This window comes from Schistocerca gregaria, chromosome 1 (assembly GCF_023897955.1).
Source record: "Schistocerca gregaria isolate iqSchGreg1 chromosome 1, iqSchGreg1.2, whole genome shotgun sequence".
Lineage (NCBI taxonomy): Eukaryota > Metazoa > Arthropoda > Insecta > Orthoptera > Acrididae > Schistocerca > Schistocerca gregaria.
In genome coordinates, this window is record NC_064920.1 from 418,156,056 (window position 1) to 418,173,039 (window position 16,984).

The 16,984-nt window shown below is 44.7% G+C and overlaps 1 non-coding gene across 1 annotated transcript; it reads left to right on the forward strand.

Moving 5' to 3' along the window:
* The first annotated feature begins 5,509 nt into the window (after positions 1–5,509).
* Positions 5,510–5,612, forward strand: LOC126286553 (U6 spliceosomal RNA). Its single transcript, XR_007551706.1, has one exon. It is a non-coding gene; the product is annotated as a U6 spliceosomal RNA (small nuclear RNA).
* Positions 5,613–16,984: the final 11,372 nt, after the last annotated feature.

Here is a 16,984-nt window from a genome sequence, read left to right on the forward strand (position 1 = left end):
GCGCTCCGCTCACCCCAAACCACCGCTACCGAGCGAGTTGGTCCAGTGATTAGCACAGTAGGCTTGCATTTGAGAGGACAACGGTTCAACCCGCGTCGGGCCATCCTGATTTAGGTTTTCCGTGATATCCCTAAATAACTTCAGGCAAATGCCGGGACGGTTACTTTGAAAGGGCATTGCCAATTTTCTTCCCCTTGTTTCATTAATCCGCTGGGTCCGATGACCTCGCTGTTTGGTTCTCCTCCTCCTCGAAATCAACCAGCGAACCAAACCGCCACCACTTGCAACTTCAGGGATGCCAAGAGAGAGCTCATTGGAGGGCAGGGTGGAGGTCTGTCGTGTTTTCTGATGAATGCTGGTTCAACTTCGGTGCCGGTGATGACCGTGTGTTGGTTAGAAGGAGGCCAGCTGAGGACCTGCAACCAACCTGGAAAAAATTGCTGTTTTGAAGAGCACGCCGCAGCGCGTAGTGTGAAGCAGTCGCTCTCCGTTTCTGGCGGTGGCGCCGCTGTGGCAATCGCAGCTTTGGTGTCTCTCGCTGGTGGGAAAGGGGAAAGGTTGCCTGTTCACGTGCATTTAAGGGGCGCTATGAGTTCGCCAGGGGAGAGTCTGGGGTCAGTCTCTCTCGCTAGTCTGTCCCTCGTCCGCATTTGTTAGGCAGTTAGTGTCTGTCTGTCGTTCGGAGTGGTCGTTCGAATCAACCTTTAAAGCCGGCAAAATGAGATTCATTCCACTCCGCCAGGAAGAGAACTCAGCGAGTGGTCGCCCGGTCGGGGCTTAGTTCCTGCATCTGAGTCTGCTCGAGTTTGCTCAGCAATGGTCATTGGCGGTTGGATCGATCGGTTGGTCGGTCGCGCACTGGGACACAAGATGACTTGTCCGCCTTGAGCGTCGGCGCACGTGAGGCCGCCACGTGAGTCCAGACGGCCGCGCCGTATAGCGAGGGGTAGTGACTTCGCGGTCGACACGAGAGTAACAGGAGTCAACCCACGACATCGTTCTGGCCGGCGCGAGCTGCGAGGCCGTGACACGGGAGATCGGCGCACCTTCCTGTGTCCGTTGAAGCGGCTGGCAGCGGACGGTTCGTGAGAGGGATTTGGGGGTGCTGTGGAAGGTCTTCTCGAGAAATCGCCGTTTATTAGAAGTTGAGTGATTGGTGATATGTTGTTTGATTTACTCTTGTTAAATTCTACTTGTTTTCTTGGTCAGTCTCTCGTCCCACATTGCTCGTCTGACTCTCGTCCGCATTCCGCATTTGTTAGGCAGTTAGTGTCTGCCTGTCGTTCGGAGCTGCCTCTGTCATGTTTGTCGGATTTGGTGTGTTAACGAATTTATTGCTTGGAGTGTAACGGCCTAATTCCTGAAATATGTCTTGATCTTGCCTGTCATCTTGAGAGGCGGAATCTGTGTACTGTAGAGCAACTCGTTTGGCCAACCCTGTAGAAATTTATATAAGGTTGCATATCATGGGCTTTTATTTAAATGATCATTTTAGTATGTAAAGTTGCCACCCTTTCACCGTAAGACTTTTCTTAAAAGTTAAAATCAAGTTGCACCTTCGCTGGCAAAGTTAATATATTAATTGCTAGTGTTTGGTACCATTTCCATCCCTCCTACGGGGGGAGGGAGGGCATAGTTTGTGTGCTTTTAGTTTAAAGTAATCTGGTGTGTTGCTGATTTGCACCAGTGTATTCTTTCAGAGGCTGTTGTGAGCGGTCGTAACGACGGCCGTGTCAGAAGGAGGCGGCATGGTTCTCTGCCCGAAAGTTCATACAGTCAAAACTTGTTTCTTTCTGCCTCTGAATGAATTGTAACTTGATATTTAGAGGGTGCTTTCTCATTACAATTTTAGATTTGTTTCTTTTAAAAAATGCTTTTAGGCACTATTAAAGTGAATAAAATTCCCATTTGTTAAAAGGAATTTGATTATTATTTCATCATTTACTCCCTGGCAACTACTTCCACGCTTACATAGTGTGATTAAATTTAGTAATGTTCTGGACGATTCGCTATTCTTAAGAATATTCTTTGAAAATAAAACATGGTTCACTGGAGTTATAGTCTGAGGTAAGATTTCGTACGACAGCAGCAGCACTCCCCTTGATTATCCCGCGGACTGTGACTGCAGTCTGGTGATTCGACCTGTTGGGCTGCCGGCCATGAACATGATTCTAAGGGGTACTTCCCAAGAAAACAGCAATCTCCCATATATCGTTGTTGTAAAGCAACACGGCCTACGCAGCGTCGACAAGTTGACTTGGGCTGCTCTGTCACCTGGTCTGTCTCCACTCGATCACATATGAGACACCATCGGACGACAATTCCAACGTGACCCACAAACAGCATTAACCGGCCTTCTGCGCGAAACGGTTCTAGGCGCTTCAGTCTGGAACCGCGCGACTGCTACGGTCGCAGGTTCGAATTCTGCCCCGGGCATGGATGTGTGTGACGTCCTTAGGTTAGTTAGGTTTAAGTGGTTCTAAGTTCTAGGGGACTAATGACCTCAGAAGTTGAGTCCCATACTGCTCAGAGCCATTTTTAAGCGTCCCTCTATTCACCGACCGAGTGCAACTGACGCCCGGCACCTGTGCAAGACAATGCGCGCACGTTTGCATGCTTGCTTTCAACATTCTGATGGTTACGCCGACTATTAATGGACCAACATTTCACATTTGCAACGGTTTACTTCGCGGTTACATCAACCTGTCGTCTAGCAGTGTTAACCACTTACGTAAGTTAAACAGAAAAGATTACTTTATAATAATTCCTCTGTTTTTCAGTGTTACAATTTTTTCCGGCAGTGTTAAGAGAGCCTGTAACACTTCCTTGGAAACCCTGGACACAACTGCGACTTCACTAAATGACTTCCCTTGAGTTATTGCGAACTTTCTGACAGAAATCACATGCTCCGTAGTCACTTAATTTGATTAGAAACCGCTTGTGAGAAAAGGTCTCGAAAGCGTTCTAGAAATGTAGAAATATGTACTCATTACTTCGTGTTAATGAAAGGCCATTTGTGTTTAATACGAAGGTTCTTTTCGGAATCTGTGCTGGGTGTGTATCAATAGATTGTCTTCTTACAGGTTTAAAAAATTTAAAATACAATATATGTTTCAAAATACTACTACAGATTCAGTGATTTGGGACCATAATTCAGCGTATTTTTATCAACTTTTTGAAACTATATATTTTGCGTTTTTTTTGTGGGTTTGGTGGTGGTGGTTAGTGTTTAACGTCCCATCGACAACGAGGTCATTAGAGACGGAGCGCAAGCTCGGGTTAGGGAAGGATTGGGAAGGAAATCGGCCGTGCCCTTTCAAAGGAACCATCCCGGCATTTGCCTGAAACGATTTAGGGAAATCACGGAAAACCTAAATCAGGATGGCCGGAGACGGGATTGAACCGTCGTCCTCCCGAATGCGAGTCCAGTGTGCTAACCACTGCGCCACCTCGCTCGGTATTTTGTGGATTTGTGTATTACGATACTCAGCCTCGCTACAACCACTTTAATTTAAAAACGACTGAAGGCCAATAACTTATAACGCAAGCATAATCAGAAATTTAAAAGGCAAGCATTATCTTAAAACAGTTCTTCAGTTAGGATGACGTAAAGAAGTTAAATTCAAGTCGGCCTACCAAACGGCCAAGCAAGGTCGTAGCCACTCAAATCTGTGTGTCGGCAATCATCGGGCGAGTGATGGCTGTCCTGTCATTGCTGGCTGATCCCCGCCAACCAACCAGTTCAGAGCCAGTACGCCGACAACCTTTAAATAGCTTGTCAGTCAAAACCACACAAATTACACACAGTTTGACGAACACTTGCACGAAGAATTAAACAATGCTAACGGCAGTGAATGAGGAAAACAAGGACGAATCAGTAGTTGGCACACACAGCCAACCCATAAGCAATCGCCGGCCTAATACACGTTGTCCGACAAGACGACCGACCGACGATCAACCAAAGTCGTTCCCACTCAAATCATGTGTGTCGGCTAGTGATGGCTATCCGCGCCTCCCTGGCGCTGCATGGCACACTGGTGCTACAACGCGACTGCGCCAACCGACCAACTGCTACACGTCAGCACGGTGACAGCACTAAAATAACCGGGCAGTGAACATCACAGGCTACACACAATTTCACTTGGACGAAGAACGCGACCAATGCTAAAAGCAGTGACTGTACAATCACCAGGACGAACGACGAGTAGAGACATACACCCAACCCATAAGCGATCGGCGAGCAAATACCCGTCGTCCGGTAAGACAACCAACCGACGATCAACCAAGACCGTCCCCCGCCATGTGTGCCGGCCGCGGTCGGGCGAGTCATGGCTATCCGAACCTCACTGCCGCTCCAACCCGACCCAACTTCTGCCGCATTCCAACTGTCCGACTGCCATGTCCGAACTCCACTGCTGGCGCGTTGGAACCCGTTGGACGACACACGACGACCAGGAAGTAATAGCAGTCCAGCAAAGATAATACGGCAGGGCCTATATCGATAAGCGCTGCTGCTGCCGCTCACGGGCAGGCAAGGCAGCAACTCAGTGACACCAGTAATTGAAAATTAACATAAAGTGTGGTAAAACGGGATGATAAGTAAGAGATGGCACGAACACGAGCCACGCACGGCTCAATGTGGAAGACCTTTATCTTGTTGGAAAACACTCCCTGGAATAATGTTCGTGAATAACGGCTCAGCAGGTCGAATCACGTACAAATCTGCAGTCAGAGTGCTTCTGCTGTCATACGATTTCGCACCCCAGACCGTAACTTCAGATATAAGTGTGTCTTGACCACAGAGAGGTTGGTTGCAACAAGCGTTCTCCTGGCCTTTAAACAACACATGGACATCATTGACACCGAGGTAGGACCAGTTTTCATCAGAAAACATAAAACCTTCTGTCCCCCCCCCCCCCCCCCCCCCCCCGTTACCGTTACCTCTAATTCGCTCGACTCCACTAAGTTGCAAATTGCGGTAGTTTGGAGTCCGTGGAATACACGCTACATGGCAATCTGGCTCGGCCACTGCTTTTCGAATTGCTGTTGCAGATGCAGTACGATGAGCCAGAGCTATACGGCCGATACGATGGTCCTCCATCTCGGTAGTGCCACTTCGCCGACCCGAGACCGGTCTTCTTGCTGCTGTTCGTTCTTGTGACCATCGCTACCGCCAATCATGTCCAGTGTCAAGTCTTTCTGCAGTATCGCGGATGGAACATCCACCTTTTAGTTGTCTTATTACTCGGTCTCGTTCAAACTCAGTGAGGTGTGGATAACGGCGTTTTTGTCAGGTTAAAGACATTCTTGGCCAACTCAGCGCGGCCAAACTCGAAAGTAACCCTCATGACCGTTACCGTGTGTATTTAAAGTCCGCCCCACTAGCTGAATAGTGCCGGCATGGTAGCTCAGCATGTTGGGCAAGAGGGTTAGCTACCCTCTGTAACAAAAAACTGAGTGCATGGATCAACATAGAACCTAAACGAACATTATAGATCAAAATGAGAACGTACTCGCTTTGACGGTACACATACTAAAATTGGAACGATACAGAGAAGATTAGCATGGCCCGTGCGCAAGGCTGACACGCCGGCAAGGTAATTCAGCGTGTTCGGTTAGAGGGCTGCGTGCTCTCTGTAATACAAAAAGTGAGTCAAGGAATGAACGATCAACTTCAACGGATGTCTTGTGACGTCCGCCCAGACCAAACGCAACGAACTAAACCGAAACAATAAACCGTAAACCGAGAGTCATGGGTCGAGTTCCAAAATGGTTCAAATGGCTCTGAGCACTATGGGAGTTAACATCTATGGTCATCAGTCCCCTAGAACTTAGAACTACTTAAACCTAACTAACCTAAGGACACCACACAACACCCAGTCATCACGAGGCAGAGGGGTCGAGTCTCTGTGTGGAAAGCCGGCACGGTAGCTCAGCGCCTTCGGTCAGAGGGCTGCGTGCTGAGTCAAAGAGTCAACGATCAACTTGAATGGATGTCTTGTGACGTCCGCCCAGACCAAGCGCAACGAACAACATCGGGTTCGATTCCCGCATGGGGAGGGAGATTTTCTCCTCTCGAGGACTGGGTGTTGTCCTGTCCTTATCATCATTCCATCCCCATTGTCGATGCGCAGGTCGCTAAATGTGGCGTCGCACTCAATACGAACTGCACCAAGGCGGCCGAACTTCCCGCCTGGAAACTCCCGTCCACTGACGCCATACGGTCATTTCCATTTTTTTGTCTGTTTAAGGCGAAGCTGATTTGCATCCTCGTAGCTGCGCTACTAGCGATACTTTTATGCGACTGATGCTAAATTTGAATCGTTATCAACGTTAAGATGAATAAACACGCCGTCCAACTTTCCTTTACATCGCACAACTCGTTGTTGGTGTTGCACTTTTTCCCCTTATTGTACTTATATTGTTAGCTTGGAACGGGCTTTGTTGTGCATTTCTCTATTTATCCGCTTAAAAAGCTAACAAAAGCTGGAAAGGCTCGTCGCGGCCGTAAAAGGCGTGACATTTCTGACTAAAGCCGGTCACCTAGAAACCTTAGCTCCGTTTTCCGAAAGGGTTCTACGCGCGAGACTGGTTGTGAGCCGCTGACCGGCAGGTGGTTAGCCGGTGGTTAGCGCTGGTTAGCGAGCCGCACCGCCGGCTGCCACGAGGCGGTGTCTGCACGATGCACGTAGCGGATGTCTCCGGCTGCCATGTGTCCAGTGGCGTAACGGCCGCTCCGTTAAAGCTGTTAACCACCACACGCGTTGCACAACTTGCTTCCATTGGCCCCTATCTCGTATCGAGAAAGGGTCGACCGGATCACGATGTACCCAAATCTAGACCTTGTAAGTGGCCTACTGTGTTATGAACTCGTCGCTGACAAATCGCGATCAGATTTATGTATTTTTTTATATTTATTATACGTGAAGTTTAGCACTAGAATATTTAAGTGCCAAAGCACATCAACAGAACTCTAAAAAGTTCGCGAGAAAAACGAGCTGAAGTTTTCCAAGTGCCTTTAATATCCTAAAGTAAGGCCAGGGTGGCTCTACTGTAGAACGTTCGCGTCTGATGTTGGCGGTCTGGTTTCGATTTCTAGTGGCGGTAAAATTTTAAAAAAGGTGCGTGTTCCACGAGCATTTACGTGAAGTGCAAAATACTAAAAGATGAAAAAAGTTCAATTCATAGTTTTTCTTTAAATTTGAACAATATTCTACGAAATATCGTTGATAAACAGTTTTTGTGTACAATGAAAACCAGATTATTATTGGCATTTGTAATTAGAGTAATTGAACGAGCAGGTGAATGGACAGTGTCTTGAAAGGTGGATATAAGACGAACACCAATAAAAGCAAAACGAGAGTAATGGAATGCATTGGAGTTAAATCAGACAAACCTGAGTTCTGCTACTTGGGAAGTAAAATAACGGATGATGGCCGACGTAGAGGGGATATAAAATGATGACTGGTAATGCCAAGAAAAGCGTTTATGAAGAACAGAAATTGAATTTTAAACATTAGGAAGTCATTTGTGAAGGTGTTTATCCGGACTGTAGCAATGCACTGAAGTGAAACATGGACGATAAACAGTTGAGACCAGAAGAGAATACAACCATTTGAAATGTGGTACTAAGGATTAGATGGATAGGCCACGTAACTAGTGAAGAGATATTGAACAGAATTGGGGAGAAAACAAATCTGCCGCACAACCTGACTAGAAGAAGGGGTCGATAGAACACAAACTGAGACGTCAAAGGGGTCATCAACTTAGTACTGGAGGAAGATGTGAAGGGTAGGGGAGAGGGAAGATGGTGGAGGAGGGGAAAAACCGTAGAGGGAGACAAAGAGATGAATACAGTAAGCAGATTCAGAAGGATGTAGGCTGCAGTAGTTATTCGGAGATGAAGAGGCTTGCACAGGATAGAGCAGCATGGAGAGCTGCATCAAACCAGTCTTCGACTGAGGAACACAACAACAACAATATCTAATCAGAAATCAAAAATCACCATTACGCTACTGGCCATTACAATTGCTACACCAAGAAGAAATGCAGATGATAAACGGGTATTCACTGTAAAAATATATTATACTAGAACTGACATGTGATTACATTTTCACGTAATTTGGGTTCATAGATCCTGAGAAATCAGTACCCAGAACAATCACCTCTGGCCGTAATGACGGCCTTGATACGCCTGGGCATTGAGTCAAACAGAGTTTTGGATGGCGTGTACGGGTACAGTTGCCCATGCAGCTTCAACACGATACCACAGTTCATCAAGAGTAGTGACTGGCGTATTGTGACGAGCCAGTTGCTTAGCCACCGTTGACCAGACGTTTCCAATTGGTGAGGGATCTGGAGAATGTGCTGGCCAGGGCAACAGTCTAATATTTTATGTATCCAGGAAGGCCCGTACAGGACCTGTATTATCCTTCTGAAATGTAGGGTTTCGCAGCGATCGAATGAAGGGTAGAGCCACGGGTCGTAACACATCAGAAATGTAACGTCCACTGTTCAAAGTGCCGTCAATGCGAACAAGTGGCACCCCATACCATCACGCCGGATGATACGCCAGTATGGCGATGACGAATACACGCTTCCAATGTGCGTTCACCGCGATGTCGCCAAACACGAATGCGACCATCATGGTGCTGTAAGCATAACCTGGATTCATCCGAAAAAATGACGTTTTGCCATTCGTGCACCCAGGTTCGTCGTTGAATACACCATCGCTGGCGCTCCTGTCTGTGATGCAGCGTCAAGGGTAACCGCAGCCATGGTCTCCGAGCTTATAGTCCATGCTGCTGCAAACGTCGTCGAACTGTTCGTGCAGATGGTTGTTGTCTTACAAACATCCCCATCTGTTGACTCAGGGATCGAGACGTGGCTGCACGATCCGTTATAGCCATGCGCATAAGATGCCTGTTATCTCGATTGCTAGTGATACGAGGGCGTTGGAATTCAGCACGTCGTTCCGTATTACCCTCCAGAACCCACCAATTCCATATTCTGCTAACAGTCATTGGATCTCGACCAAAGTGAGCGTCAGTGTCGCGATACGATAAACCGCAATCGCGATAGGCTACAATCCGACCTTTATCAAAGTCGGAAACGTGATGGTATGTATATCTTCTCCTTACACGAGGCATCACAACAACGTTTCACCAGGCAACGTTTCACCAGGCAACTGCTGTTTGTGTATGGGAAATCGGTTGGAATCTTTCCTCGTATCAGCACCTTGTAGGTATCGCCACCGGCGTCAACCTTGTGTGAATGCTCTGAAAAGGTAATCATTTGCATATGACAACATCTTCTTCCTGTCGGTTAAATTTCGCGACTGTAGCGCGTCATCTTTGTGGTGTAGCAATTTTAATGGCCATTGGCATAGATATGTCTTTCGTAGCGTAAATTCGATTCACTGAAAGACCTGAGTCGAAACAAGGCCACGGAAGTAGACAACATTCGATTAGAACTACTGACAGCTTTGGGAGAGCCAGCCCTGACAAAACTCTACCATCTGGTGAACAAGATGTACGAGACAGGCGAAATCAGCGGTGTTGATGTCGATACCCTCAGACTTCAAGAAGAATATAATAATTCCACTGTGCGACTGCTACGGTCGCAGGTTCGAATCCTGCCTCGGGCATGAATGTGTGTGATGTCCTTAGGTTAGTTAGGTTTAAGTAGTTCTAAGTTCTAGGGGACTGATGACCACAGCAGTTGAGTCCCATAGTGCTCAGAGCCATTTTTTTGAATAATTCCACTCCCAAAGAAAGCAGGTGTTGACAGATGTGAAAATTACCGAACAATCAGTTTAATAAGCCACAGCTGCAAAATACTAACGCGAATTCTTTACAGACGAATGGAAAAACTGGTAGAAGTCGACCTCGGCGAAGATCAGTTTGGATTCCGCAGAATTGTTGGAACACGTGAGGCAATACTGACCTTACGACTTATCTTATAAGAAAGATTAAGGAAAGGCAAACCTACGTTTCTGGCATTTGTAGACTTAGAGAAAGCTTTCGACAATGTTGACTGGAATACTCTCTTTCAAATTCTTAAGGTGGCAGGGGTAAAATACAGGGAGCGAAAGGCTATTTACAATTTGTACAGTAACCAGATGGCAGTTATAAGAGTCGACGGACATGAAAGGGAAGCAGCGGTTGGGAAGGGAGTGAGACAGGGTTGTAGCCTCTCCCCGATGTTATTCAATCTGTATATCGAGCAAGCAGTAAAGGAAACAAAAGAAAAAGTCGGAGTAGGCATTAAAATCCATGGAAAAGAAAAAAAAACTTTGAGGTTCGCTGATGACATTGTAATTCTGTCAGAGACAGGAAAGGACTTGGAAGAGCAGTTGAATGGAACGAGGATACAAGATGAACATCAACAAAAGAAAAATGAGGATAATGGAATGTAGTCGAATTAAGTCTGGTGATGCTGAGGGAATTAGATTAGAAAATGAGACACTTAAAGTAGTAAAGGAGTTTTGATATTTGGTGAGCAAAATAACAGATGATGGTCGAAGTAGAGGGGATATAAAATGTAGACTGGCAATAGCAAGAAAAGCGTTTCTGAAGAAGAGAAATTTGTTAACATCGAGTATAGATTTAAGTGTCAGGAAGTCGTTCCTGAAAGTATTTGTATGGAGTGTAGCCATATATGGAAGTGAAACATGGACGATAAATAGTTTAGACAAGAAGAGAATAGAAGCTTTCGAAATGTGGTGCTACAGAAGAATGCCGAAGATTAGATGGGTAGATCACATAACTAATGAGGAGGTATTGAATAGAATTGGGGAGAAGAGGTGTTTGTGCCACAACTTGACAAGAAGAAGAGACCGGTTGGTAGGACGTGTTCTGAGGCATCAACGGATCACAAATTTAGCATTGGAGGGCAGTGTGGAGGGTAAAAATCATAGAGGGAGACCAAGAGATGAATACACTAAGTAGATTCAGAAGGACGTAGGTTGCAGTAAGTTCTGGGAGATGAAGAAACTTGCACAGGATAGAGTAGCATGGAGAGCTGCATCAAACCAGTCTCAGGACTGAAGACCACAACAACAACAACATTATATTTAAATGACGTAGGTATTCGTACAGAACGAAACAAACGAGATAAAACAATGACCGAAACAAGACCCGAATGAGCATTTATCAGCCTCGACCAGTATCGATTTTTATCCCTCTTTATATATTTTACGCTTCATGGGAATTCGTGTTGAACATTCTTGTAGAACTTGCAGCTTTATTTAAAAATTTGTAACAGCTGGGGATCCAGCTCAGGACCCCACCTTGCAGGTGAGCATTCTACCACAATGCCACATTCTTCCGAAACGATGATCTCATTTGAGAGTGTCGGAGACACCTGGGAAACTTTAAAGTTGATTTTATGGAGAATTTCTGAGTGTTACATCCAACTGCTTTTGGAAATGATATTTCAGTTCTAAACTTCAAGTACGACAAATAAAAACAAATTGTGGCTAATCACCTTCTAAGATAAGCAGCTAGACCAATAAGGGGTCAGCGCTTACTTGTCGTCACCAATTTCGCCAAAATTTATTTTATGTACCGTTATTGGTCAGAAACGAAAGTGACACAAGTGGGAGCTGAAGGTGGCCAACGTCTCCACGCGGCGTTTGACGCGGAACGGCAATACAAGGTTGGTGGGGGCGATTCCCTACGTGGAAACTTCGTGGGGTCGATTGCCTACGTGGAAACTTCTTATTTTAATTTTTACGGTACTTTCATTGAAAATAAACCGAAATAATGTTCAGTGTATATTTGTACAAAAGGTACGAAAAGACAAGTCTAAGGAAAATCTGCGGCTGGAAACAAATTTTCAAGAAGAGATTATGGGGCGTTCACGAGAACTTCGTATACAATATTATTGTTTCATGGTTAATGTTGATCTTCATCGTAAACACGGAGGAGCAGTAATTTTTCAGTATTTTGCACACGTTGTATACGACTCATTGTTAATTATTTGTTCTAAGGTTTCTGTAGAAAAACAAACTTGGTTTTTGAAAACGGTCTATTTCCCTCGCAGCCGGCCGGAGTTGGCGAGCTGTTCTAGGCGCTACAGTCTGGAACCGCGCGGCCGCTACGGTCGCAGGTTCGAATCCTGCCTCGGGCATGGATGTGTGTGATGTCCTTAAGTTAATTAGGGTTTAGTAGTTCTGAGTTCTTGGGGACTGATGACCTCAGATGCTAAGTTTTTCCCTCGCACAGCTTGAAATCAAACCAACGCATCGTTACGCCAAATATTGGCGAGGATACCTTATGACTTGTAATGGAACGAACTTCGTTGCAGTCCTCTCGGGGTGTGGTTTCTTTTTTCCTCCTATTAAGAGCAGTTTTGAAGTTTTTTTGGTCAAATGCTTTACCTGACGATGGGGGAATCGCTTTAATACTGCACGATGGCAATTCTTCTTGATCTTGAAAAATCTCGTCGTATAGTTGTTGGTTTGTTTATCTTTCCGGATAGTTAGTTAACAGAAGACATTTGTTCACCTGCAAGTTAGCCCTAGTAACATCAGTTAGAAACTTTTTGTGTAAGGCTACTGCTAGTTTCTGAGATTTTTGACAAAGTAATGACGACGTTCCTATATTTTTCGGTGTACCAATCCACCGTCTTTTTGGGCGAAAGCTGTGATAACACAAAAAGCAGGGCATTGCGGTATTCCAAGCTTGCTGTAGTAACAAAATTCTTGTAACTAAGAATAAAGTAAATTACATTCCATTATTAAAAAACGGTATATGATAGAGAGAAAGTGAGAAAGCTTTTGCCATCACCATAAAAAAATAATGAACTAAATGTATTTATTTTCAGTCGTCTATACTGCACTCTGCTATAATCAAGAAGGATTGAGTAGAATATACGCCGCTAATTGGTAGGATGAGTGTTTTCTTTGGGACAAAGGAGAGCGTCCATTCGTTTTAATATACAGTTTCTTCAGTCACTGAGGAGTAAAGACCATAAGTATGTCCCGGATAGTACCGAACTGACTGTTGTTTGGAGGACGGAAGTCGCGCTACAGTGTTCACGAAGTAAGCTGCGTAACCAATGAAGGACACCGCAAGAATGAGACGTTCCTGTGCATATCCGGGTCATCTGGCAATCGTCCGTGTCGATTTCCATCATCACAAGTTGAGTATCTGTACTCTTCCGTGATGTTTGGTGGTGTGGAGCAATGTTGCTGTTACGGTAGCCTTCAGGCAGAAGGCCCGATCATCTCTAGTGAATGTTCACCATGTTGGTGTATTGAGATCTGTATCGATAGGAATGATCACCGGGTCCGAATACGAAAGCTTATTGATGAACTCGCAGTTTCAACCAACTTTGATGTGAAACTTTCGGGCGCGTGGTTCTGAAGATGTAGGCAACTACTGCAAGATTTGTATGGTAATAATGATTTGGGAAAGCTTAATGGGTGGATCGGTGACTGAGGACATGTCATACGGAGCGGTTGGAAGTGTCTCAATAAGGTAATGCCCGCCCACACACTGCGTAAATTTTCGTTAAATTTATTCAGTTTTTTAATATACTTCCTTTGGCAGTTTGGTTCAGGGAATTGTCGCTGAAAAAAGATAAATGCGAGGGGAGTTCAGTAAGTAATGCCCCAAAAGCATGTAGCTTTTATTTGCGATTACAATATACTACATTATTCCCCACTCTTTTGGGTGCAAAACCCTATTTTTTACATCATCGCCATTCAATGCGACGGCTTCACGCCATCTTTTTGGGAGGACCTGCATTAGTGCTGTGCAACTGCGTGGCTTATCCATGTGGCCCGCAAGCGCCTGTGGTGTGCGAGTGGCAGAACTAATACGCTTCGCGAATGTTGGCGGACGTTGTCGAAGTTTACCGACGCTACCGATAGCCGAGTGAGCGATGTACACGCGCAGCCGCGTGAGCCAGCGGATTTCACGCTCCTGTTCTCACGTGCACACAGGCTGCGAATCTGCAGTGTGCACATGCATGATGCGGTTCGTGGGCGAAATTGAGGCAAATTACGAATAACGAAGACAGAGTAAATTACTATTCGTTATTCGTGGGTAACAATAATTATTCGAAATATTATTCACTTATACAAATAAAAAACATTTATTGGTCATCTGTGAATCAAAAGTGTTAAGAATAACAGGTAAGTCTGAAATCCAGTTGCATTTATATCTCCAATTCTTTGTCCTACATTAAGTGAATATACTTTGCTTGCGTTTTAAGTTACTTCTCAGAACAACTCTTTTTTCGATACATCTCATCACAAACTTTATTTGATTGACGGAGATTTACTGTTGTGGCACTAAAGAAAATACGTTTTACACAAGCAATGCACTCCTGAATTTGTCTTTAACCATGACTTTCTGCTCATAATCGTCGTCAGCAAAAATTGATAAATCATCAGTTCTGCTGTAGTTTTTGGGAAATAATTCTTTGTGATTTCACTCTAACTTCACTTCTCGAATCACATTCCAAACAAAATCTTTCTGCATCATAATTTCATTCGAAACTTGTGACCTGATTTGTTTGACATTTCTTGGGCTATTAGATGTCTGACGTTTGTTGTATACTTCCCTTGGTCATGGCCAGCAATAGAGGTGAGCTACTTGCTATTAAATCGTGGGTAAGACTTCAATACAATAATTGCTGTATGTAAAGAAATGCGAAAATGGTCTTCCAATTGTCTGTTCACACTTTCACGATACACAAGTTGCAAGTGTGCTGCAATATTATGGACTATTTTATATACTCGAATCCAGTGTCTCTTCCGGAATTTTTGAATCTCAAAGCTCTACATAATTGCATAGACGGTTGTCGGATCCAAAAACTATTCCATATTATAACGGCAAGCTTACTAACAGTTAATCCCAAAACACTTTGGATGACTCTGTATTGTATGACCAGCAGTATTCTATAAACGTTTCAGTAGACTTTAGATTAAAAGGCTGGTTATGTAATCGTTAGGAAACACTGAGTTCTTGCTTGGTTCACTCATTTTGTAGCATTAAAACCACGAATTGCGTACTTACACTAAGTAGACACGCATATTCGGTAGTGACAGCAATTTAAGAAAGGTTTTGGAGATTGAAAGTTTTTGTCGGCTGCATTCTCGTCGTTGGCTGCTTACGTTGAGTTCTTGCGCCGTGTTAGCAGTGGTATGGGACATATTGGTTGGTGCACAGATAGGTGACAGGAGCCGAGTCGGTAGCAGCCCACTCAAAGAAGAAAAATTAGGCGAAAATATTCGTGTGGTTGATAATTTTTGTACGATGGTACGGTGAAGTATCATGAACAACGTACTAAAAATTGTGACTTGTAGGGTATTAGCGCTGGGGTGGTGAGGAGTATTTTTCACGTTTTTCTTGAATAACTCGAAAACCATTGCTTCTACCGAAGCTATTTCCCAGTATAAAATTAAAGTACGTTGAATTTTCTACAATAATTCCTATTAAGTTTTCTCTCGGACTAACAGTTTCCGCAGTGCAAGGCGTATAAAAGCCACTATTTAAAAAACAGTGTTTCAATAGCTTAAAATTAATGTTTAATGTCCAACGAACTTCGAAATAACAGAAAAAAATACATTGGTTATTATAAAACCACATCTTATTTTCAATTTGTACATTTCAATAATAAACTAATGTATCATCATCATCATAATAATCATCATCTTCCACATCGAGCAACATACCATGGCATGTGCTGCAAACTGTTGAACATTTGATTCTTGCTTTCCGGCAACCACATCCTCCCCCACACCCAGTAGAACATAGGCAAAGTTGAAACTTCCTGGCAGATTAAAACTGTGTGCCGGACAGAGACTCGAACTCGGGACCTTTGCCTTTTGCGGGCAGGTGCTCTACCATCTGAGCTACCCAAGCACGACTCACACAGCCTTACTTCTGCCAGTACCTCGTCTCTTACCTTCCAAACTTTACAGAAGCTCTCCTGCGAACCTTGCAGAACAAAGATTCTGTTTGTACATGTTGTTTTATTAGTAACTAACGTCTGTATTCCACTAGTGTTAATCCATTTGTGGAAAATAAACACTTTTAACACGTGCCCCCCTACAGCGCATTTTGTGAAATATCAAAAATCTCCAGGCGTGTCTGCACATTGCGTCACCAGTGATTTACGAGGTGCGCCGTGGAAGGGTCGATATAACTTGGTGAAACACCCTGTAGTTGCTCCTTGCGACGTAATGTAGTAGGCAGAGTCAGGACTCACTATCTCCTTCTTCGTTTTGCAAACGCACAAATAAGCGAAGTGCGTGACATCGCTCCGCGTCTTGCCTTCCATCATCTATCGTCCACCGCCCCTCCTCCCAACCCAAACCCCGCCCTCAACCGCTGTCACTTGTTCACATGCTCAGAACAAAATATATCGCTCAGTACTGTTCTACTGTACGTAAATGAGTTATAGCCATTTAATACTTGGTCTTTAACTTCATGCAACAATAAACATTATACCATTGAAAAATTGTTTTCATAGATTTGCTATTTTTCCACCCCTTGTAACGCGGAAGCTATTGGCCCTAGAACAAAAAAAGAATAGAACTGTTTTTTGTAGGAAATTCAGCGTACTTTAATTTTGTACCGAGAAATATTTTCGCTAGAAGTCATGGTTTTAGGAGACTCAAGAAAGACGTGAAGAAGTGACCTTAAAAGGCCCCCAACCCCTCATTCCAACGCTCACAACCTACAGGTGATGACTTTTAGTGTGTTGTTCATGACACTCCACCCCTCCCTCTCTACCACTATACAAAATTTTGCGACTACACGAATTTATTCCTCTAATCGCCATTTTCTTTTTGTCTTCATTGACTGGGCTGCCCGAGGCAGGATTCCAACCTGCGACCGTAGCGGTCGCGCGTTTCCAGACTGTAGCGCCTAGAACCGCTCAGCCACCCGGCCGGCAAGGCTCTAGGGAGGCAGTCTTCGGCAGGCAATTAAAAATATGACGTGCATTGTTGCCCGCGCACTGTGCC